General features: G+C 33.1%; 1 protein-coding gene across 11 annotated transcripts in view; it reads right to left on the bottom strand.

The window, feature by feature from the left end:
* LOC147064444 (leucine-rich repeat flightless-interacting protein 2) overlaps positions 1-24,842 on the bottom strand; it is a 69,034-nt gene that overhangs the window by 21,460 nt on the left and 22,732 nt on the right. For 4 of the 11 annotated variants that reach the window (XM_085957988.1, XM_085957987.1, XM_085957989.1 and 1 more), the window contains exon 1: positions 9,155-9,407. The exons of 3 other annotated variants lie outside the window; for them this stretch is intronic. The gene's annotated coding sequence lies outside the window, so the exon portion shown is untranslated. Of the gene's footprint in view, positions 1-9,154; positions 9,408-24,842 lie in introns of those variants that run through there. 4 more of the 11 variants (XM_085957991.1, XM_085957993.1, XM_085957990.1 and 1 more) reach the window with 2 other exon arrangements.

Below are 24,842 nucleotides of genomic sequence, written 5' to 3'. Positions count from 1 at the left end.
CAGAAGGTCGTATCGGTTATCATTTAACACGGAAAACGGTGTTGCCAGATGAAGCTTTCAAAAATATCAGTAGATTAAGTAATATGTACTGTGTAACTGTATGGTAATCAACGACTGTAGAGTATACGCTTTATAACTTTGCACCTTTTTTGCACTTTTTACTACACTGATACGCCTCTTTGCCTGATTATTTCGCATAAAATTCGATCAGTAATAAATATATAACACCATTGTCATACTAGAGCTGGGTGCAAAGTTATGAAGTGGCAACTCTACTTGAGAATATGCTTGATTAGTAGATTGTTATAATCTCAAAAGCATCATTTAAAAAAAAATCTATGTGTGTACCTACTGATGTATGCACGTTAGAAGTTATACTTCTTCGGCGTAACAAAAATAAAACTTGTGATAAACTAGATCCTTTGACTAGCTCTTAATTATCTTGTTAAATTACACACTCAAGAAAAAGGACCGCTTATTGGAACGCCTTTGGTTTATTTATATACACTTTAACTTATATTACTAAATTATATGATGGTTTCTCGTTGTTTTTACTTTTAAAGTACCAACTGTCACTCTGACGTTTAATAGTTTGTTTACGTAAGGAATTGCAAATGGCCGACAATAATAAAACAATTCTAAACTATAATATTATAATGAATAATCGTCACGATTGCAGTACCACACCGTGGCGTAAAGGTAGTGCGTTCGGCTGATAACCAAACAATCGGTGGTTCGAATCCAATCGAGTGCGTTTTTTTTTCGTGTGAAAAAATTAATTATGTGTTACATGACACACGTCAAAAATACACTCTGATCTGATTTCCCAAACGCGCCAAAAGAAGTAAAACTTCAAAAATCATGTAAAAAGTGACAATTTCTGAAAAATTCCAACAAATATTATTAATTTATAAAAAATGCGAGTAGGTAATGAGTACATTCCATAATAGTATAAGTGTATATAAGTAAGTACCTACTTATAAGTAAACATACAAGGTAAGCAAGTATACATCTCACTGATAAATGGTTCATATCTTGAGCAATCAAACAGCTAAGGATAAAAGGCTGAAGATTACATTATCATTGAGTATGAAGTCTCTTATAATACAATCAATTACAAAAATACACGTTGCTTATAAACTGCGTTAAAGGTTTTAAAACAATATTAAAAATTTACTGCAGCCCGTGTCATCGTGCCCAATAATTGTAATTTGGCCATCGATCTATAAATTAATAAATACATAGATTTTGATCAGACCGATTGATGAAAATGATGCAAGCCAATCATCGGGCAGTATCGAAAGAGTATTATAATATTTTACGACTTGTTTATGAGTAAGTAAATATTAATTATTTATGATGACACTGTTTCATTTGTGGGCGCCCCCACAATGTGTTAAGTGGGACAACATTGAGTAAACAAACACACGGATAGGTGCAAAATTAATCAGTTAATATAATTCCATATCGATATCGTTTTATAGTGTTGATTGAATTCAAATAATATTATTATTTATAATGCACACAGCATAAAATTGGATGGTGATTGGATAATATTTATAAAACTGTATTTGGAGCGATTATTTGCCGCGATATGCACGATTAAGTAGGTGTCTCTACAAAATGATTCAATTGACATGTTACACAACGAGTCTAAAATTGAATATATTTTATTCTCGCGAAAGTTTTCTCTCAAAAAAAAACTCGTCTTTTTTTGTTGGTTTTTTTGAAATTTAAACAGTCTGTTGCTTTTCTCCTCAATGTCAAATTCCGCAGTATCGTTTTTTTAGATTTCATTACTGTCAAAATACTTATTCCTTTTCTGATTTAGATGTAAGGCACTTTTTCGGTGTACACTTTTCTTGAATTCTCGAGAATCTCATTGATAATTTCTCAAGAAACGAAAATCTCGAGTTACGATATACCAGATTTGTCATTATTTCTCGACGCGAGAATTCTCGATGACAACCTCTAATAACGAGAAGCTTTACTATTATGTTTACTTCAGACCGACACTAAAGCTCGGTGAATACGTTAAAACAATTTTTATAAATTAATAAATAATGTCATCCTTTTGTTTTTCGGACCCAACGTCCTGATTTGCCAAACGTGATGCACGAACAAGGAATAGAATATATCGAATATATCAGCATATATTATCTATCATTATATTGGATTTAATTTCCGGGTGCGAAAAGTTCTAGGCAGTGAGAGTTCAAGACAACCCGTAAAATTTAATAAACGAGACAATACTACAACTATTGAAATATTCTATCGTAAGGATGCAAGACAGCAGAAGTGACACCATGTAAGGTACAAGTAAGATGCTTCGAAGTTGTCCGCTAACATTATGGATGGACGACATCAAACTATTCAGGGATTTACTCTATACTACACGATGACAGCAACGCAAGATTGGAAGGACCATTTATTTTATTATCATGTAGTGGGCGAGGAACGGACCAACACGATTATAATTGTATAGAAGAATATGAATATACCAGAATGTCAATATAATGTAAATTGTAGATTAATCCAGTTTAATAGACAATTAAAAACAACTAACCAAGATTTTTTAACAATAAGTAACTCTTGATGGTTTATTACCTATTCTCTGTCAAATTAAATTTAAATGTAAAGACATTGATCGAGAGATAACCCTAGTTATACCATAATAACCGGACTATGTCTGTTGTTTTTATACTACATAACGTATGCGAGGAGAATAAAACAAAGGTACACAGGTGCAATGAATACTAGGCAGCCAAGGTGAGACATTATTGTAGGCACCGTAGGTAAATTTATTATAGGTGCTATGCTATGCTGTAATAGCACATAAGTAAAAATCACATTTGAAAGACAATATTGTGACATACCAATATATCACGAATAATTATTATAAGCTGTTTTACTTACGTTTATTTAATTAGTACATAAATGATGTGGTCTTAAGGGTAAGTAAATAAATATAACTACACTAGATATATTATTATAGTTATGGGGCATATTAGTCCGGAGGATTTTCAATGAAGAAATCGAATGACTACCTGAAATACATACTATCTTATGTACCTAATCTACAATCAATCCAAGTATAACAACACCCGGTAAGTCATAATTAAAGAGTACATAGGGAAATATGCTGGGTGATCAATGATCATTCATCCAAAATCCTACGGGATAACATTATTATGCTCTAGGACTAATACTGTCGTATATTGCATTCGAATGTCACATTAAATTGTTAGCGACTATTACCTAATTATATTAATTTCTTTCCTTCCACTGATCTCGTCATTGTACACAAATAGTAATTAGTAATTACACAATAAAACCGCAAAACCAAACTCGCAGGTAAACATTGTGTCCGTTGAGTATGACAGCATTCATTAAATTAATGTTAACGTGAAAACTGTATCATGTACGCATTTTATTATGTGGGAATTGTGTTATAAAGAGTGATTTTCATAATAATTAATGTGATACGTACATTTTAAAATGATATAACAGCACTATGCGTAATTTATTATTGAAAGGAAAAAAGCAAGAATTGTTTGTTTTGGCTACACTATTATTAGTTGCGTACGGAAAAAAACAGTTGTGCAAATTTTCATTTCGTAACACTGATACAGAAGAGTGAACAGTACGTTAGCATTTTGATATAGGTAATCTAGATCGGAAACCACAATGTACAAGTTTGATATCACTAAAAACAATAATATAATATTAAAAAAAAACGCTGAATAATTCAGTACCATGGTATTTTATTATAACATCGACTTGTAGTGGTAATTATAAATTAATTAAAGAATTTAAAAATATTATTTTCGTATTCTTTACTACAAAAGGAAGGATCGTGGTATCACGAAATGCACACAACCAAAAAGTATGTATTGTATCATTTCACACGTGTATTAAGAGGATTATTAATTATAAAAACAAAATTCTATTTCGAGATTCCTGTTTAACTAGAGTTATAACTGTTGAAATTCGATTTAAAACGAACAATATGTAGGGTATGACAGAGGCTACCGCCATTTCTATGCAGTGCACTCCCAGAAAATGTTTCAGTAAATGTAGTGTTCGCACCCCCTACAATAGTATTGTCACACATTTGAAGAGTCATCAATATTTTTATTTTTGAGCCACATACGAATATGTACAGTACTGTGGATGAACAAATTAAACATAAAAAAGCCATTCAAACTATGTGCATAAAATCCAAATACTTAACAGTAAAATCATTCAAAATAATTGACAACAAAAACTTCCATAAATAATTCTTTATTCCTACGTATAATGCAAGATTTTGTCAAAACGTTGCTAGACTATGAGCGTAGATTCATCCTTGATTTTTTCTTGACAAATTAAAAGAATTGAACCCAGATCCACGCAAGTATTAAATGAGGACACAAGTGCTTTTCCACCATGTCCGCAAGTTTTATGAACATACAATGTGCTGAACACCACAACTCCAAAGAATTGCTTTCAAATTGATTTTTTTTATCAATAGTACTTCCTTCTGTTCTTCATCATCTCTAGACATTTCTCGCAAATAACTATTCATGACACATACACATATAATAATGTAAAGTTGTCGCTCCCGTTGCGCATGCGGGCACTATGTTGGAAACCTATGATGTAGACAGAAACTTGTATATAGATAAATAATATATATATGAACGTTTATGCCATGTTTATTTTTAAATAACAGATTATTATGAAAAACTTAAATAAGTATGTATACTTATTATAGTTTGAGAACCCAGAAACTAATGATGTCTATGTAGGCATATCATGCAGACACCGGTAAATACAGGTGCGTGAAATGGCATCAAAATACATTGAAAAAGAAAACGATAAATGGAACAGGCAGGAGACTGGAGAAACACATCTGAATTCAACAAAACCATATACCTAATATCAAAACGTCTTAATATCAAAGACATCTGTAGGACATACCGCTAATAATATAAGACGTGTTGGTGTTATATTTTTTTCTCCATAAAATTCAGTTAACATGCGACGAAACAATTTCAAAATTTTTGCACGTTCTTAAAATTGCATTAACAATCAAAACGTGCGATGTTGAATGGCATGACCGTGAATTCGGTCCTAGTTTTAGTAAAGTGAGAGTGAAACGACACGCAAAATTCAACGAAAAAAAGGATTCATGATTGATGCCCAGGAGGCACGAAAGATTTCTTGGCAAGGATAGTGCATTTTGTTGCATATTTATGTGTATATCTACTAGTCTAAATAATAACTAACAATCTATGAAACACTATATTATTACGCTCGGCTTCTGGTCAGTGGGTCAGATCAAATTCACGTGCTGTATTTCTTCAAATAAAACTGTGTATAAAACACCAAGTAAAACTCGATAAAAATATGTATGTATGTTTGGATCCGGAATCCATTAATTCAACAGTGTGTACAATCGTAATGAGTGTATAATATTATATTATACGTCTATAATAACCCTACATCTTGTCGAATTCATTTAACTCAAAGAGGATATAGTAAGTTAACATTTTTATAAAATTAAATAGAGAATTAGGTATTGGGCTACTAAACTGTGTATATGAAAGGTTCCGAAGAGTGGAAGATTTTTTATGAGAAATGATAGTTAACCACTCGCCCAACAAATTGGGTGCTTACTCTGGAATCTGGATCAAAACACATTGAATACCTATATACGTATAATTTGTGGAGCACCATTTTGACTACCTTTCAAAATAAAGGTAAACGATATGTTTTCATGCAAACAGGTTTTGTCATTTTCCTCGGGATAAGATCACACGCATGTGCTGTTTAGAGCAGTGTTCTTCAACAGGTGGTCCGCGGACCGACGCCGGTCCGCAAGAATTTATTAACGGTCCACCACATCCTGAAGCGGGCCCCTCTACCTATCGCTAAGGGTAAAGGCAGTGTGACGCGCTGCAGTAGCGTTTTCCAAATGGTGTATGCGGTACAATTAATGTGTATTTTTAGAGATTTTTTGTATGTACGTCCATTTGAATTATGGAGTTGTCGAGTATCGGTACACAGTTAAAAATCATATCATACAACCAAATATTTAAAATTATTAATATCATTGAAGTAAAATAGCGCCGCAGGCAACTTTTTTACTATTAAGAGCAAATATGTGATCTGTGTTTATCTCACTTATGTGGTCGACTCGCCACGCCGGGCCCATCCTGAGCCCGGGCCCCCAGGCTAGAGCCCTGTCAGACCCCCCCTTGTGGGGGCCATGGTCCACCATGTTATCAACCGACTGTATCGCTACACGATTCGGGGAATTCGCACAAGATGAATTCTGGGAGAATTTTTGAAGCTGCTAATATTAATTAACCAGAAAGTCATATTCAACATCATAATATTATGCCAACATTTAAAAGCGTCAGCTGAAAACTTAATTAAATATTTCTCTGAAAATTAAGATCTACCTAAAGGCGGACCTCTAACCTCTGGATTAATAATCCCTTTTTGGAAAATATTAAATCATGCGCACTTAATTCTCGTGAGAAAGAAAAGCTGATCGAGCTATCTTCTTGATAAATAATATCCATCTCTGAGCAAAAAAGCTATCAGATTATTGGTCATTTTTTCGACTATAAACTAAACAGAGAAATCGAATGGATCTTAATGCAGCGCTTCGTCTCTCAGAAACAATGCTGCAACCACGTTAATCAAATTTTCTTACAAAGAAGCAGCAGCAGATATGGCACTAACCAAAAGTTGTAATTAACATAAGATTTAATAAATAAAATTCTATCTATAATGGTTATTATTTCTGGCTAATACCGGTCCGCGAAATATTTCCCTTATGTTCGCCGGACCGCGGGTGTTAAAAGGTTGAAGAACACTGGTTGAGAGGACGTTTTTCGCCGCGGTTTTTTATGCACACTACTGTTTCTTTAGTGCTTTTTGCCTGTGCAAGAATGTTATTATTAAACTGGTCGGAATCCACCGCAAATGACTTAGTTGAATGATAATTACACGCCGGGTGCTCTACTCTTGCGCCGGTCTCCGGCGGAGAAGCGGTTATGAAAGAATTTTAATTATGATTGGCTGAGCAACATCAAAATGCTGTGTTGTCATCGTGACTGTTCGAAAACTTCCCAAACAATGACCCGATAACGATTAGGCACCCACCGCGTGTAAACAAAGTACACATCAGCTGGAGTTTGGAGCGACGGAACGAAATGTCAAAAGTAGTTCTCGCGAGAAAAAAATTTAATTATAATAATTACATATTATTATTGAATCGTGTGAAATAGTTTGCTACAAAACATAAAGCATACTGAAGACTGTGAAGAGAATTATACTACCTACATACTTCAATAAATTGACAATGCTTGATGAATTATAATTATATAATACTCAATACAGGATTATATTATTTTCGTACACTGTTTGACATGAACGTTGAGGGTTATTATTTATAATATTTAAAATCTAGAATAGCTAAACGAATATATTATTATAATATCGTCACCTCAATACTACAACAAGATAGCTCTGATTTTGGTCATTGTTGGGCAAATGAAATTTAAACTTTGCTTGATTAACATAAATCTAGATTCTAGGCTATAATTATTATTATAAACATGGGAAATTGTATGAAAAAAAATATTGTAGAAATATTATTTTATTTATTTAATGGATCTATCTATGGTTTTAAAGTTATCTAGTATTTTCAAACAGAGCGTTGGAGCGGAGCTCGGAGCACTGGAGCAATGAGATTTTACCCGGAGCACCAAAAATTTGTAGTGCTCCACTGCTCCGGATGTTTTTTTTATTATTAAATTTTCGTCCTAAAATCCAATGCAAATGGTATATTTTGACACTATGCAGCACTGAAATTATTTGAAATATGGCAACACTGCCGAGTGATAAATTACCTCACTTTTTGACAGAAGAAGCAAATAATGAGAGACGATTTGCTGACGAGAATTTTGTTTAATAGAATTAATAGGTAATGAAAATGACAATTATTATAAAACTAGTTATTTTTTAACATTTATATACTTACTTACATATAATATTAATTATTAAAACTTTTTACCCGGAGCCGAGCCGGAGCAAGTATTAGTTCCCGGAGCGGAGCAACTCAAAAAAGGGTCTGTTCCAACGCTCTGTTTTCAAACACAAAATTAATACAGTTCCCATCAACATCTGACTTACTTAGTTGTATCATTTTGTAGAGAAGAAAATAATGTAGAATCGTATTCAATAGCTATCTCAAAAACAGTGAAAATCAAAAGATATCTAGTTGTAGTATTAAGGTGACGATATGCATATTTTTTTTTTAAATACGACTAAAACGATAAGAATGGAAATATATTGAAATAAGATCGATAAGAAAATATTTGAAGGGTATATTCTAGATAAAAAAAAAAAAAATAATCAAAGGAACTATACTAAGTATATTTAATTTGAAGAAAAAAAAACTATATTTGTATGTACATCGTAAGAATAATAATCGCCAAAAAATAGCTATTTCATTTGTAATACTATAACTGGTTTTACAGGTGCTGTTATTTAGCTACCAATAACACAGCGGAGCATAATATTGGAGACCCGAGAATTTTACATATATTACAGGTATATTGACAATCATCCGTCAGTAAAATAGAAGAATACAAAGTTTAGGTTATTGCAATTCATTGAGGATATCCTGAACGCACAACACGACAGGAATAGAATTCGTAACTTTCTTTGAATGTAGTAATAATAATATGACGTATACGATTGACTTCCGCAATTAGATGCATAAATTGGCATGAATCATCGATGATGTGTGACAAAATAAATGCATACATTGCAATTGAAGCCTAACTTAACCTAACCGATAATAATATGATCAAATTGAAATGTAAGATGTATTCAGTGATATTTGGAACATTTCTGTAATGTAAGACCGTCCGTTGTGTAATAGGTTTCCCCATTTTAAGGAATGATTTAAATTTAATATTATTAAACACAGTGACTAGGTGAACTGTAGGTATATGAATAGATAAGGCGTACGCCGTAAGGTAGCGTTTTAAAAGAGGCGGTCATGCCGGGTTCGGGTTGGAACTGATAAGGGCGACGATGATAAGGTATTCAAACATTCGTGCAGGCTCACTTCAATTAATATGAAAACTACCTTATATTAAAACGGAATAAACGTCGCTAATATTTCGCACCACACAACGTATTACAATAATATTATGTTGACACACTTAATTACATATGCAAAACACTTGAATACGACAAAAACTAAACACAGAAATCCGAAAACGTATTAATTTCACGGGTGAAACTTGAAACGATGGCACAGGCGGAACTGAGCTTTGGCGCGAAGCCTCCGACGAAACAGGCTGAGGACGGTCGTCGGTAGGAGAGGCTCGACGGCGACTAAATCGTAGATAACATACAATTTAAAGACGAACCGAGTGCGATTGATTACGAATATCGTGGCGGCGTTCTTCGCGCGTCGCGGCGGCCTCTTCTCGATCCATATCGCATGTGCTGTTTCGAATAGGGATGTCGAAAAAGTATCGATACGGTACAGGTACCGAAATGCACGGTTAGAAGTTACAATGGCTTCATCATAGAAAGATTTAAATCTGTTGGTTAACTTTTATTCACTGGTAGTTAAGCTTTTTATGTACTTACATGTCTGCGGAGAGGTTTAATTTATAATTTAGTACAGGAGAAGTCAATCTGGTCTCTACCGCCCACTAGTGGGCGTTTCAGCTTTCATAGTAGGCGGTAGGGGTATTAAAAACATGTTCATTATGTTTTCATACAATTCCCCGTGACAATTTAAATTTCAGAAAATATACTATTTGTATCGCCCCCGCATAAGTTTAGTTCACGTTACGTAAGTGAAACTAAATGGCGACAAAAGAGCCTCGTCCCAGAATTATTCTGCCAAACTTACCGAAAGTCTGACATAAAGTATTTTGGTAAGTGATTATTATTATAATATGCTTTAACTTGCTGTAACATATTTTTTTTTTCGACCATGTCTGATCCTAATAGGATCATATGGGCCTCTACAGAGTAGAGGTTTGTTTTAACAGATTTTGTTTTTTACGAGAAATGGATGTCAGCCATTTGCTCAACCTATTAGATCCATACTCTGGCTCATACAGATTAGTAATTTTGCTCATAAGTAATTTTGAAAAGTATCGCTCGGACTATAATACAATAGAATGACTTTATCGAGCTGCCGGTGGTAAGTATGTATGGTAGAAATTTATTATCAGGCATTGACATAAACATATCGTTGTAAATTTTAATGTACCAACTATCAAAATATTTTTTAACGGAACATAAAAGCTTCGTGGAAAAAATCTTTCGGTACGAGACTTTTCTTTTGATTGATACCGATACAAAGTATCGACGCGTTCTCTTTTGATAAGACATCACTAGTTCATAGGACGTTTTCGAATAATTATTTGGCCGGAGTGTGACAAGAGCGCCATTAACAGTGGTGTGTAAAAGAACCTTTCAAAATTCACGATAAACGAATGAACGTGTAATTAATTGACTATGATAATTGATAACAATGCTAACTAGCGTATCAATTAATGAAGCCACGTATACTCGAACATTGAACGTTAGTAGTTACTTATTGAAAATAAATGTTTTTAAACAAAGATAACTCTTTGCTCGTTAAAACGATGATTACGATCTCATAATTAGTTAAGATGATTTAAATGAATGATACACCAACTGTAAGTAAGATGATGACGATGTGCCAGTGTGTCAAAGTGTCAGTGCAGACTAATTATGATAAAAATGATAACAATGATAACATAAGGTTGTGGCATTTATATTAAATTCCGAATTTATAAAAAAATGTCAGTAAATAATGCCATAATATCCTACATTTTAGTATACATACGTTTACTGATGCAATAATGAAGAAAACGCCGCCGTTGTTTTCCGCATTAGTACTTCTAAGTACCTTATTTCAAGTCTCTGGGTAATAGAAATAGTACTGATGAAAGTAAGAATACTGTGGGTACTAAGATAAACCTCTTTTATTTTAACACACAGAATACCTACAACGAAATAGTCGATCAAATTGTTAGTTAGTGTTATAGATCCACCACTATAAGTTGTCCGCTGAGTGAGGGCGCCACATGCTAACATTTTACATATCGTTCAATACTTTTTATACTGTGATGACTGATGAGCTTAATTCCAAATTCGAACACCGGACGATTTATGATATCTATAGTAGATCCTACCTCGTACATTCTATAGTAGAACGATTTAACCAACGAATGCATAATATACGACAATTCTTCAGGCAGGTATTAGTATTAGATAGTGTTAATGTAATTGATTAGGTATTGTTTGTTAACTATACTTACACCAAGCATACTGCATTACTGACATGTCTTATTTCCAGCCAAGATTCAATCCAGCAACAGACAAGTACCTGACTAATTGATTTATCTACCTAATTAACTTGTAATACCTACATAATATAGTATAATTGTTGTCATTGCTGTAGTGTGAGTAAAGACACGAAATAGCATCCTAAAATAACCCAGCTCAAAAAAACTATTAATCTCCATGATCACGGATAAAGACAAGTTCACGAATTCGGCAGACATAAACAAGTATTCCACGAAGTGTTTATTGCAGCATCTTTTGACTCATCTCATCTGTCATATTTACACATTAATATACAATGTTGACTTAGTAACGCCTACCGTGAAGTATGTCTAAAATAATACGTAAATATGCGAGTTGAATTATTATTTCATCCTAGGTATTAAACACACTCTAACCACTATTATGATAATAATTGCGGTGGTATAAGTTAGTTATAATATGAAATTATACATCCGATAATCCACGAGAAAAACGTATCAAAATCACCACATACGAGAAAACGAAAGCTATTGAAAACAACCAGAACATTATCAGTTTATCAGATTTTTTAGGTAAATCCATATCAAATTTTTAGTACAAAGCCAGGAACAATCCGGTGAACCTATTTCGTTGATATCAATCAATAATAATTACAAGATAAAAATAACTTTTTATATACCACGTTTTTAAATTCTATTGAATCATATAAACTTGACAATTCTATGTATTAATAAATACTTTTTTTTAAATTTTTTTGATGAATAAAATTATCCCATCAACTTGACAGAAAATGATCAAATGCGTAATAATGAGAGCAATTATAAGAAATTTTCAAACATTTATTAATTGAATAACATAATATATCAGATTTTTAAAACTTGTACTTGATACGAAGTAAAAAACAAACAAAAAACAAGAAAGCGAGTTAATTCTTTTTTCAAAATCGTCGAACGCCGTTACGCAAAAGTGCAAGCATTGAATTCGATCGAAGCACTATCTTGCGGATTTTTTCCGAACTAACTTTCCATACAAAACAGAATTAACTGAAAATGAATTCAATTCTGCTTAAAGATGGATAAAAGTATTAAAATAAAGCATTGTCGTCGTGTTCTGATATATTCTAAAAGTTTCAAATGTCTAGCTAGTCGGAAAAATCAATTGCAAGATTTGTACTGTACAAATAAGAAAACGAGCTAATAAAAACGTGTTAAAAAGCACTTAATTTTATTTGACAAAAAATAATTTTATCGTATTATAGAAACTAACTTTTAGCCAGAATATTTAAATTCTGCATATCCCCATCATAATTTAGTCTAGTTTTACAACTACGATCGTAACACATAATACTATTGTGATCTTTGTCGGTTGGTTATTGAGATAGTTGTGTAGACATGCATAATGAAGAATTCATTTCTCCAGTTGTAAAATGGACGCCACTTTATACTCAGTTTATAAAATGGTGAATACTGCACCGGTCAAAACCTTTCGTAGTACTTCTTGGCAGGGCATCGCGACTCTACGGCCAAGCTTTATTTGTGGATGCACTTTCCACTGGAGCTTTTGGATCGGATAATCTTATCGATGCGTTTTGCAACACAGATTAAACTGGTCGTTTTAACCCGCTCGGTTAACATTGATTAACTATCGCAATACTAATGGCGAAGTGTAAACTCTGTTTTTCAAATTTCCACTTTAGAGTTAAGCGTTACTTAAGCAATTATTTGACTTTGCATGTGTCCTTAAATATTTTTAAATGTGTTAAGTATCTAGTGAAGAATTTTCAAATGGATTCCACGATTCATTGTAACAATTAAAATATCCATCAGAAATTCTCATTGTAATAAGACAAGGGTTTCAAACTAGGGATAAGATGACGCAGCGTAATTATTATAGGTTATAAAAAATATTGATGCTATGACGTAGGTAGGTACATTGTTCTCCAAATATTAGATAAAACAATTTTCAAAATCCGAAATCTTCTGACCACGTTTAGCTTCGAGGCTGTAGCATCACTCTCGGATCCCCATTAGTAATAAAAAAAATAGCTTATTGATTAATATTTTGTCTCCATTGTTTGTTGCATCAAGAATTTATTTTTAAAAAAATTATACGGGGGTTTTTGTATAGATTATTGTCCAACAACTGATAGTATCACACATTTCAAAGAGGCTAGCCGTTCAAAAGAGTCAAATAACAGGTATAAGAGATGCAATTATTAATTGAATGGTAAGTATTTATACAAAATGATAAGACATCGATCCAGATTCACACACTTCAGGAATCTGCGTTAATATGTGGTGCGGTGTAGACGAGAAATTCCAACACCCTTATTAAATAATAATTTATCTCATTCATCTATGCATTTATACCTGACGTAAAACAACCTGATCCGATACGGCATGATAGTATGCAACCGCAACCCTAAAGGGGAAGGTAAAATAATATTGACTAGGGGAGAAACAATCAGAAGTAGACACATATTCCAGCTGTAAATATTGCGCAGTCGGGAACAACACCTTGGGTACATTTCACAAATATTATATGCAATTACTAGGTACGTACAATAAATACGGTTGCATAAAATGACAGAAAGATTTACAGTAAAATAAATCATTAAGTAGAACGTAAAGGTTAAGAATATATCGTCGGTGTTTTGTAAAAAGGGCGAATCAACCATTTTGGCGAAATCGAGATTTTAATGAAAGTACAATATGTACCCCACTAGCTTTGTTGTGTAAAAACGGCGAATTTTTATCTCCACATGAAAGTACTTAAAAACGATAATCGACTAAAATTAAATTAATTAAAACTACGAAATAAAAATCAAATGTGCGAAGCAAAAATTATATAATAATACCGATTATAATGACAGTATTCTTTCTAAGCTTTATTATAAACTTGTTAGATGTTTATAATCATCTACAGGTAAATAACAAATAAATGTTAAAAGTTAAAAATCCTCCTCCTGTAAAGTAGCATTTTGGTTAATTCACCCTTTTTACAAAACAACGACGATATTGTACCTACATAAAAATACATTGTTCATATCATTCATATTTGAGTTTTCTTGATTTAACAGAAAAACGTATACGTAAAACTACGTTCAAAAATCATAAGAAACTAATATGTGTAATACTAATAACTTTACAGCTGGTCATAATAAAATAATTCATAACTCACTTGGTTTAGGACTTAGGTACACCCAACCCAACACTAGTCAAAAAATGCGACTGGTAAATTGTTTCCAATTGGCATTAAACAACTTACTTTACACACAGATTATAATAAGAATAAGAAACAAGAACATCTATATACCTACTGACAAACGCACCCACAGTTGCCTAGTAAGTAAATGTACCGTACACGAAGTCTTGATAATATTATGTTTTTAATCGAGTACACTCGTACATCGAAATGGATTGAGCGAATGGCCAATTCGTCGTAAAAAATACATATAGCACCCACTATGTGGACTCCCACATTTGCGTAAATAGTAATTTCTTTTGTATAGGTATAATATGTAGGTACATACTAGCATGTCTCTGACTGAAAATTTAGTATGTAACTAAATGTAAATTTCTCAAATTCAAACTTGTAAATAATTATATTGAGATGTGTGAAAATTGTGCTAACATTTGATTGCATAGTTTTAATATTATAATGAAGTCTTTAAGGACAAATTTAAATATGTTAAAATACATATTATTTAGATGATACAAAGACTATTATGTATAGGTAAAGGTTTACAAAGTGCCTTAGTATCCATCACCTGCCGTACTATAAATTACGATAGCTTATCTAGTATTCGCCCCTATGGATTTATGCATTTTGAATCAGTTGGCCTAGAGTGCCTACGTACTTGGCTGACAACAACATAGTGTCGCACACGTCCTAGAATTCTCAATAGTATACTGTTATCAATTATCATGTTAATGAGTTAATGGTTAATGTATAATCACAAAATAGACACGGCGCACTGTATATCGTCACCGTTTTAGCAAAACCATCTATGTGTCACTTTTATCAAAAATGACTTTTAAATACCAAGTCATTCCTTATTTTTTTCTCTATAGGCCAGTAAAATGATCTATGTGTTGGGTAAACTCGCTCCGAAGTTATTTCAAAAAATAAAAAACAGCTATGTGTAAGGTTCAAAAACCACGGTTCACAAAAACAACTATGTGTACATTATAGTAACATATAGATGGTATTTTGATATCGAGAGTGTAATGTTTTTTTACAGTTTGGCTACACATAGTTTGTTTCTATGTTATATGCTATGCATTATGGTCTTGCATGACGGTTTGAAAGATGCTTTCTCAAAAAGAGAGGAAATATTCAATAATTTCTGGAAGATGCCTACATGGTCAATAGGGTATAGGCGAGAATTAATTTAAAAGTTGGATAAATAACTACAAACGTCTCGATGACAGTGGCCAATTGAAAGCAACAATGACAGGTAATAAGAATCTGACTGAAGATAAATAATTTGTAGTGCAACCAAAAATCAAAACGGAGAGATTTGTGGAAAAATGTTACATTATGGTTGGATCTAATTCCAAAGTTCCCAGCCATTATTGCAGAGAAAATACCTCCAGGGTGTATGTGGAATCGTGTTTCCGATCCAAAATACAAATGCATGATGAATATAAAAAATGGTCTCTGGAAATGGTCATAAAGCAGCAGAATATACTCCAGTATATTTACCACCAAAAAATCAGTATCCACCAACCACGTAAAGATCAGTGTGCCATCACTGCCATCTGCTGTAGTTATAAAATGAAGAATGTTTCAGAAATGAAATACAATAGCCACATTATTAAAAAAAAAAAAAAGATGCTAGAAGACCAAAAATGAAATGAAGGAGAGTACCAGAAGTATTACTGGACGGTTAGTAATCACAATGGATCTCCAAAGTATGCTGCTATGTCCAAAACACAGGCACACATGTATTATAAACAAAAGCTGCAACTACACAATTTCACCATATACATTCTTCATAATGTATCTTCTAATGAATTTGTCTCATCTCATCGAAAGCAGGACAATACAATGAAATAATTCTAATATCGGATGGGTGTGGATATCAAAACCGAAATAAATTATTCGCTACTGCTCTAAGTTATATCTTTAGAGAAAAAAAACATCGAGATTCAACAGCTTTTTCTGGAAAAAGGCCACACCATGATAGAGGCCGATAGTGCACATGCCACCTAAGAAAAGTATTTTAAGCCTCCAATATATTCACCATCTGATTATATAGCAAGACCAAAACAACCTTATAAAATTAATGTCATTGATTTTAAATTTTTAAGAATTATGGATAAGATTAAATCTGGATTAAGTTCAATCAGACCAGGAAAACGAATCGGAGATCCTGTTGTATATGATATTAAAATGTTACAGTATCTACCAGATGGAACAATCTTTTACAAACTCAACTTTATCAGTGCAACCGTTTGACTGCCTTTGTAATATATATATAATGAATCATTGCCAACATCGCAGTCGAAATACATACATCTTCAGGAATTAAAAAGTGTAATAGAGAAAGATCACCACTATTTCTACGATAACCTAACATTTAAACCTGCTAATAGAAAGTAAACGAACTTATAAATATAATATCATCTCACTATTGCATTAATAATTAATAAAATGATATTGCAATTTATCACTAACGCACTATGTATATTTCAACTATTATTTATGTAACAGTTTTTCATGAATTTATTATTATTCACATGTTGATGAATAAATTAAACTATGTGTATTTACAAAACGGTCAAAACAACTTATGTGACATCACAAACTGTATATTTATTATTTTTGTATTAAAAATAAAAGATTTTTGTAAACAAAATAATAATCTTAGACCATTTTCTGATTATAATAAAGCATTCTTCATAATTTTAATGTTTAAATGTAACATTATTTTTTTATTCAGTTTTATCCTTCTCCTGCACAATTTGAGAAAGTGCACATAGATGGTTTTGCTAAAACGGTGACGATATAATCGTTCAATATTAACAATGTAGTACCTAAGTATTGTCCTAATTATTACCATCGAAAGCTCAGTGGTGCCCCGCAATTAAATTTTAATTAAAAATACAATAGAACCTCGATTATCCAGATTATGTTCATTAAAAGACAAATTGGATATAATCGATGCTTTGAAACGCGGTAACTCGAGATCTAATAAATATGGTGTCGGAAGGTCAACTATCTCGGATATAAAAATAAAGTGATACTATTATGAAATTTACTAATTGTTCAATGTAAGAAGATGGAAGCTCAGCGCGGAAAGTTATGAAAAAATTAGGAAATAAAGAAGTTGAAGAGTGTATTTTTATGTGGTTCATAAAAAAGACGAAGAGTCACGTCGGTAATACAACCGATGGATCAGGGTGTAATAGAAACATTCAAACGTTTATATAGAAAACATATGATTCGGCGATTATTGCTAGCAGACGAAAATAATGAAGAAACGGTTATCAGCTTATACAAGAAAATAAATTTAAAAGATTGTTGCTACGTCATGGCAGCAGATAGTTGGAATTCTTTAGATGTGTCAACTTTGAAAAAATCATGGAACAAAATTTTGAAAAGACCATTAGTAAGTTCCAGTAACGCGGTAGAACCTGCTTTAATTTAAGCAAGCAAAAATCGATAACTGATTGTTTTAATAAAAAAATATTTATTATACATACGTGTATGTAAATCTAGACAAAAATTAAATTATTCATACTGTATATACTTGTCTTTCCTTGTCAATTATGATATTCTTCTAACATCCGGATTTTTCCTTATACGGACTATCTTCATCCCAAATTAGTCCGGAAAATCGAGGTTGTACTGTACGTGAATACAGGGCCGTAGCTAGAACCAAATTTTAGATAAGGCATCACCAATTTGAAGTTGGTTACAAGCGGGATATATCACTGTACGTTTACGATTTTTAAGGTAGAGCATTATTTGGTCATGCAGGTGCTGCCGTGCACGTGTGATAATTGAGTATCATTGTCTCCCAGTCTGTTGGGACTGATGAGTACATTCTCGGCAAGATATATTGCACATAAAAAATTTGCATGTAATCCATTAAATTTGCATGACATTGTTGCACAATAAATTACAAAATGTGGAACAAAATAATAACAATAAATAAAAAGAACAATAAAGAAAATTATCGCGCAGAATGGTCGAGTTCATTAAATTTTGTTATAATGCCTCCGGTAGCTCTGATTAGTATTTATTTTTTAAAATACTAATTCTGATAGCCAAACGAGGAAGCCACGTAAACTAATTATGTATCATGGGAGACATTACGCACCTATATAATAAATACTGTTAATTAATTATTATTATAAAAAAATGTAGTTTTCATGAAAACACATCGGTCCTTTTATTATTTTCAACAATAAATCTAAACAAACCGTGCAAATTAAAAAAAAAAAAATTTAAATAGCTTTTATTTATTTCGAAATAAAAATAGTAGATAGGTAATGGCATACTAGCTGCTCCGTACTGCTCCCTACGCGATTACATGCGGTATGGTGTAGGACTTGCTATGTGATGGTATCTGATTCATGCTTTCCCATTACAGCAACGTCAACGAATAGTTTAATTAAAAACCAATGACAGCAACACTAAAATAATTTGGTTTGAAAAAATCATCGAGTATACGATAGAAATAATGGATTTAAAAATTGGAATTACCAGCGTGACTAAAATGTTACATCTCAAAATATTGGTACCTAGGTAGATAATATTATATCGATAATTTTGATATCTGTCTATTTCTATGTTAAATAGATGTCGACATAAAACGTGACACCGCCACGTTAGGATTTCCAAGATAGGTCCTGCCAATAAACGTATTATTCTTGTCAAAAATAATATATTTTATAAACATGACGACCGAGCATTGAGGATCTAAAAGAATTTTAAATACATACTTCATTATATCGTCAAAATGTCATTGGCATTGGGTTATAAAGGAAATAATGTGATCAGAAAAATATCCAGATGGTGTGACCTTTCCATCTTCGGATTTGGATACTGCATTCATGCGTATATAACTCAATACAAATTGAATTACCTACGACGAGTAATAAACGTATTCGCATTACGAACATCTTTAATTCATTATTCAATGCCCATAAAGATATCTAGCAAGGCAAATCTATTAAAATTACAATCAATAGTGTAACCGTGAATTATGACGTACATATTTACAATTTTTGAACGAATTACTACCGCATTGAGATCACGGTGATTTTAACGCTGATTGACACTACTAATGGACACTGCATGTGGAAGATAAAAGAGCCAACGTAAACGACTTTGCTCGTTTCCGACATCCGACATCCGGCATCCGGGACTGTAGTAAGTAGGTTAGGTTTTTAGGTTTAAACAAAATCTTTAAAATTGTTTATATATTTTACCAATATCATCATACCTGTTCCTGTTTACATTTCTCTAAAGATTATAATACTATATTTTATTTGTAATGTCTTTCAGGGCCTGTCAAACTACTGGGCGTAGGTCTCGCCCACAATGCTTCAATTATTCAACGGTAGACATCAGTAATAGTAAATAACAAGCAACATTTGGATGAAAAAAAGCGAAATAGTGAAAACCCCGGATATTTTTACATATTTAAAGAACCCGCCCAGACAAAAATTTCATAAATACCTCAAAAAGAGGACGTATCGCAACTTACAGCAAACCATAGATAAATAGATTCCAGTGGCGAAGGGTGGAGGTAGGCTGTTAAGATCCGCCATAAACAGTGCATATTAAACTTTTTCAGACATTCATATTTGTTTTCATTGATATAAGACTACAATTTACAGATAGTGTTGGTTAGTTTTTAAAATTCAATTAAACTCTGAGAAACCAAGCCATAATAGATAATAGTCAAAAAATACATGTCTATCTATAAAATATCTAAAAATATGCAATTAAATCATATATAACTTTGAATATTTTATAAATAGAATAATATTTTTTATTTATTATAGTTTGGTTTAGGCAGGGCTTAATTAATTAAAAAAATTAACCAACAATATGTGTAATATGTATTTTTAATCCAACGAAAACAAATAACTATGAATGAAAAAGTGTGCACAATTTTATCGTATTGCCCAAATTAGACCAAAACTATTATGGTTTCGTTAGGCAGGGTTTAATTGATTTTTAAAAACTAAGTAACACCATCTGTAAATTGTAGTCTTAGTTCAATAAAAACAAATACATATGACTAAAAAAGTTTAGTGTGCACTATTTATAGCGAATCTTAACAGCCTACCTCCACCCTTCGCCACTGATAGATTCGAATGTGAATGCAAAATTACCTCCACTTCAATAAGCGTGATTTTTTGGTGCATTCGGCCTATTCTACTGACATGTCCACGTCTATATTGAGTGTCTTGGTATGCGTCAATGGCTGGACAAGACCGTCATTTAGAAACCGCGAAAAAAATAAAAAACATAATTTATTTTGCTACCCATGCGTGAAATTGTAGTGATATCAATCGATTCGATTTGTTGATTATTTACTTTAAAAATTGCGTTGCGTGAATCATTTTCATGCCGTTGGCACCTGCCGAGTTGAACGACTCGAAAATCAATAAGAATTAAAACTAATTAAATTCGACGGAATGTGTATTCGGGGGTCCAAAAGACGATTGCAAAATTGTATATAAGGCAATGTTTCCTGTAAATATTACCACAACAACGTGATTTGCATACGAACTATCACATTATTATTGTAGGTGATTAGTGCCTTTATCATTATCTTGATATTTAATCTCAATGCATATTGCAAACTCATGTGACAGTACAGCGCTGCGATGTTGATATAAGATGTAAGAAAATTACATTAGCACATTGAGGAGTGTCTACTTGTCTACTAGTTTGTTTGCAGGCTTTGGGCGGTTTTTGGCGAGGAATCTGCTATCTGTTCCTAGCCGGGAGGTAGGTATGGCAAATTACTCAGTGTGTTGAATGTCAAATATTAGACAATTGCGTCACGTTTATAGAAGCGCCCATTTTGCGACAGGGATCGTCAACAACGAATTACGACCAGTGGGCACTCTTTATATAATATCGTCACTGTTCTGGCAGAAGACACTAATTCGAAAAAATGACATATCGAGTTAGTTATACCAAAATGTTCCTTATTTCAAACTTTACCGTCTGGAAACCTTCTTAATAAATAAACGGTCTTTATTTTAAAGTCATCCTTTTTACGATTACTTAATAAACTCACATGATAGACCATTTCAAACATTTTAACAACTTCAAAGTCAAATTACTCAAAACTAGTATTCTGCCAGAACAGAGACGATATTATAATATCGTAAAAAAAAAAGATTATTGAAAGAAAGAAAAAATATTAACCATACCGCATATCTGCTTCCAACAAGTATTACCAACCTTACCATAATAAATTATAGTAACATACTATACATAATTTTGATAGTAATTTGACACCAAATATGCAAAAAAAGCATTGAAAAAGATTGGAAAAAACAAGTGTTTATATAGGTACCAACTGAAATGGTATGAAGTTGACCATACAATAAAAGTTGATTCGAGAGTCAAAATCATCGGGAGCGTCGGAAAACGTTATCGTGGTATTTTTTCATAGCGGTCATTCGTCGAACTACTATGCCATTCAATGGAATCGGTAGGTACACTAAAACTTTCCTCATTTTCAATCGATCTACGCTCCGTGCTTGCGAAAAATATTACCTATAAATTATTGAGGGATTCAATAGGTACGTACAACAACGTACAAGGCGGCTCTCGTGGTGCAGTGGGTAAGGCGCTGGCCTTCCACCCGAGAGTTCTCGGCTCGATTCCCGGTCATGACAAAAAACATTTATGTGTTTTTCTCAAAGCCTGGGTGTTTGTGATTGTTCAAAATTACTAACAACCACCTTGTACGAAAAACCAAGGACATGGTTATTAATTCTAAAAAAAAAAAATTACTGTAATTTTGACACCCATGTAACTATAACCAGAATATTATTAGAAAAAAGATGGCAGCATTGCTTCCGACTTTAAAATTTAGTAAATTACGAAGCAGTTGGAGCTGTTTGTACGAATCATAAGAAACCTTCATATCGTGTGGCTATCTATTTCCTAGACCAGGGGCCCTATGTTAGAACTTGCGAGTCCAAGTCGCCCGGTCGACATGACGTTATATGACATCATTGTGACGTACTACCGGAGTGATAATAGCATTCGAGAAATTAACGCTGCTCAAACACTGGCGTTACCCATTGTCCCCATACACAAATAGGTGTTTCAGCATGTTTGAGCCGTGTGCGTTGGGCGGCTTGCCTCGACCGTGTATTGGTTTACGTCATGTCGTCGGGTGACTTAATGTCACAAGTTAGAACATAAGGCCCCAGTTCGTAGATATTGTACATGACAGTAATATAGGTAGGTAGTTAATTATTATGTTTGGCATTTACTGAGGATAACATGCGCACACGAAAACCACTTATCGGTGCGGCAGGTCACAACGACAAGTAGACGAGCATCCTACAAGTGGTTATAGCTGCAGGCCAGATGTCCATCAATATAATATAGAGCTGTGTGTCTGGGCATTGGGAAAGTGCGGGGGTACGTGCATGAAAAAAGAAAAGCGGTAAGGTATGTAGGGCAGTTGAGGACTGTTCAAATGTTGAACCCAGTCACATCCGTTCTTCGCACGATACACAATGTACCTAAGGTTGTTACATACAACCAGCATGGTAAATGCAGTCCGCAAAAATCAAAGTTCTTGCGATGAGGTAAGTTTAATGTTTACACCAGTGAAAGAACAAAAATCAATTAGAAAATAGGTTTCTCTGCACTGTTGAAAGTCGCGACTCGTGACCGATGCTACCGATAGTTAACATTTTGTTCGTTAGTTGATAGTGGCGACGTAATGCCAACATTATTTCCTCGATCTGACGAGATACGAATTATCGGATCAACAAAAAAACTTTCCGATTATGATTGGCGATCACTGAAACTAAAGGCAAAAATCAGCATACTGAGAATAATTAATGTTGCTGGTAAACGGAATGGGTGACATCACTGTGCGGCGTGGCATCGCATCCCAAAACACTTCTGTAAATTTTACCGCGATTAATCGGACGGTAAAAGAACAAAAAACATGTTTTTGATAAAACTACAAAAAACACCAGACAGTGTGGTGTAAATACTGTAAATGCAATAAGAAAAAATAATGCAATAATATCATTATTTTTTAAATTTAAAAGGAATATAAAATGGTAGGTAGCTGTCAAACTGAACACTTGTTTTTTTTTTATTATTTCAGGTCCACATGTCACCAACATTAAAATATGGATGTTGTGCCATTAAGACCCATCCAGAATGAAACTGTATTAGGTATTAATTAACCCGTATGCCATATTCGTCGAAATATAATATTATATTCACGTATATGTATACGGTATATAACGGATACGGCCGATATTATAAGTGAAGTATAAACCTAATTAATGAAAATATATTTCCATGAACAGAAATCATAAGTTTAGTATGGCACACGGTATAACACCGCATGGTTTCCGTCTTTGAATGGCCTCTGACGGAAAGTTTGGAATAAAACGGTAATGTAACATGCATAGAATGCCGACGATCAAAGTGACATATTATGCGAAAATCTTCATTGTCGAGGCAACGTCGCGTTCCGCAATCAAAACGGTTGCTTTTTTAATTAAGAAAAAACTAAATAATCGACATACAATGGGGGAAAAAACTGCACTAATTATGTACCTACCTAAGTAAACTGAATAATTATTGTAAATAAATGGATGGATATCGGATACAGTATACCTACAGTGTCTTCTCATTCGGATATTTTTTTATAGACATGGCAATGAAATTTACAAATTAAGATAGCATCTGTTTACGTAATATAGTATGTCAACATATGATCGATAATGCTTAATAATATATAAGACGTATGTAATTAATAGTGCCAGTCTTTGTTTTCTCGTGTTTGCGTATATAATGGATACTCAAAATAAATTTTCCTTCGTCGAAAATAAGTAAACGACATTAAAAACTCTATTTATTTAATTTCTGATTTAGTGATTCTATGCACTTCGCCGTAAGATTAGACGTGTTGTACAGGTAAATGATAATAGGTATATGTTCGGTTTATCAAATATATCCCGGCACAGTGGACTGTATGAGACAAGGTTGTTGTTACCTATAACAATAGCGATTGGCTAAATAGGTTACACCAACTCTAGTGCTCAGGGGTAGAAAGCGAAAAAAAAAATAACAATGATTTTACAAAGATAAACGAATGTTACATTTAGGCATAATTTGTTATATATTATTACCTATATAGATACACGTCTGAACGTCCAATCACAAATCACAATGAGGAGATACGATTATTTGATCCATTATATTATCGCGTC

This window comes from Rhyacophila brunnea, unplaced genomic scaffold (assembly GCF_057557595.1).
Source record: "Rhyacophila brunnea isolate RB1 unplaced genomic scaffold, BYU_Rbru_1.0 scaffold_7, whole genome shotgun sequence".
In the NCBI taxonomy this organism is placed as follows: domain Eukaryota; kingdom Metazoa; phylum Arthropoda; class Insecta; order Trichoptera; family Rhyacophilidae; genus Rhyacophila; species Rhyacophila brunnea.
This window is presented reverse-complemented; position numbering and strand designations above follow the sequence as displayed.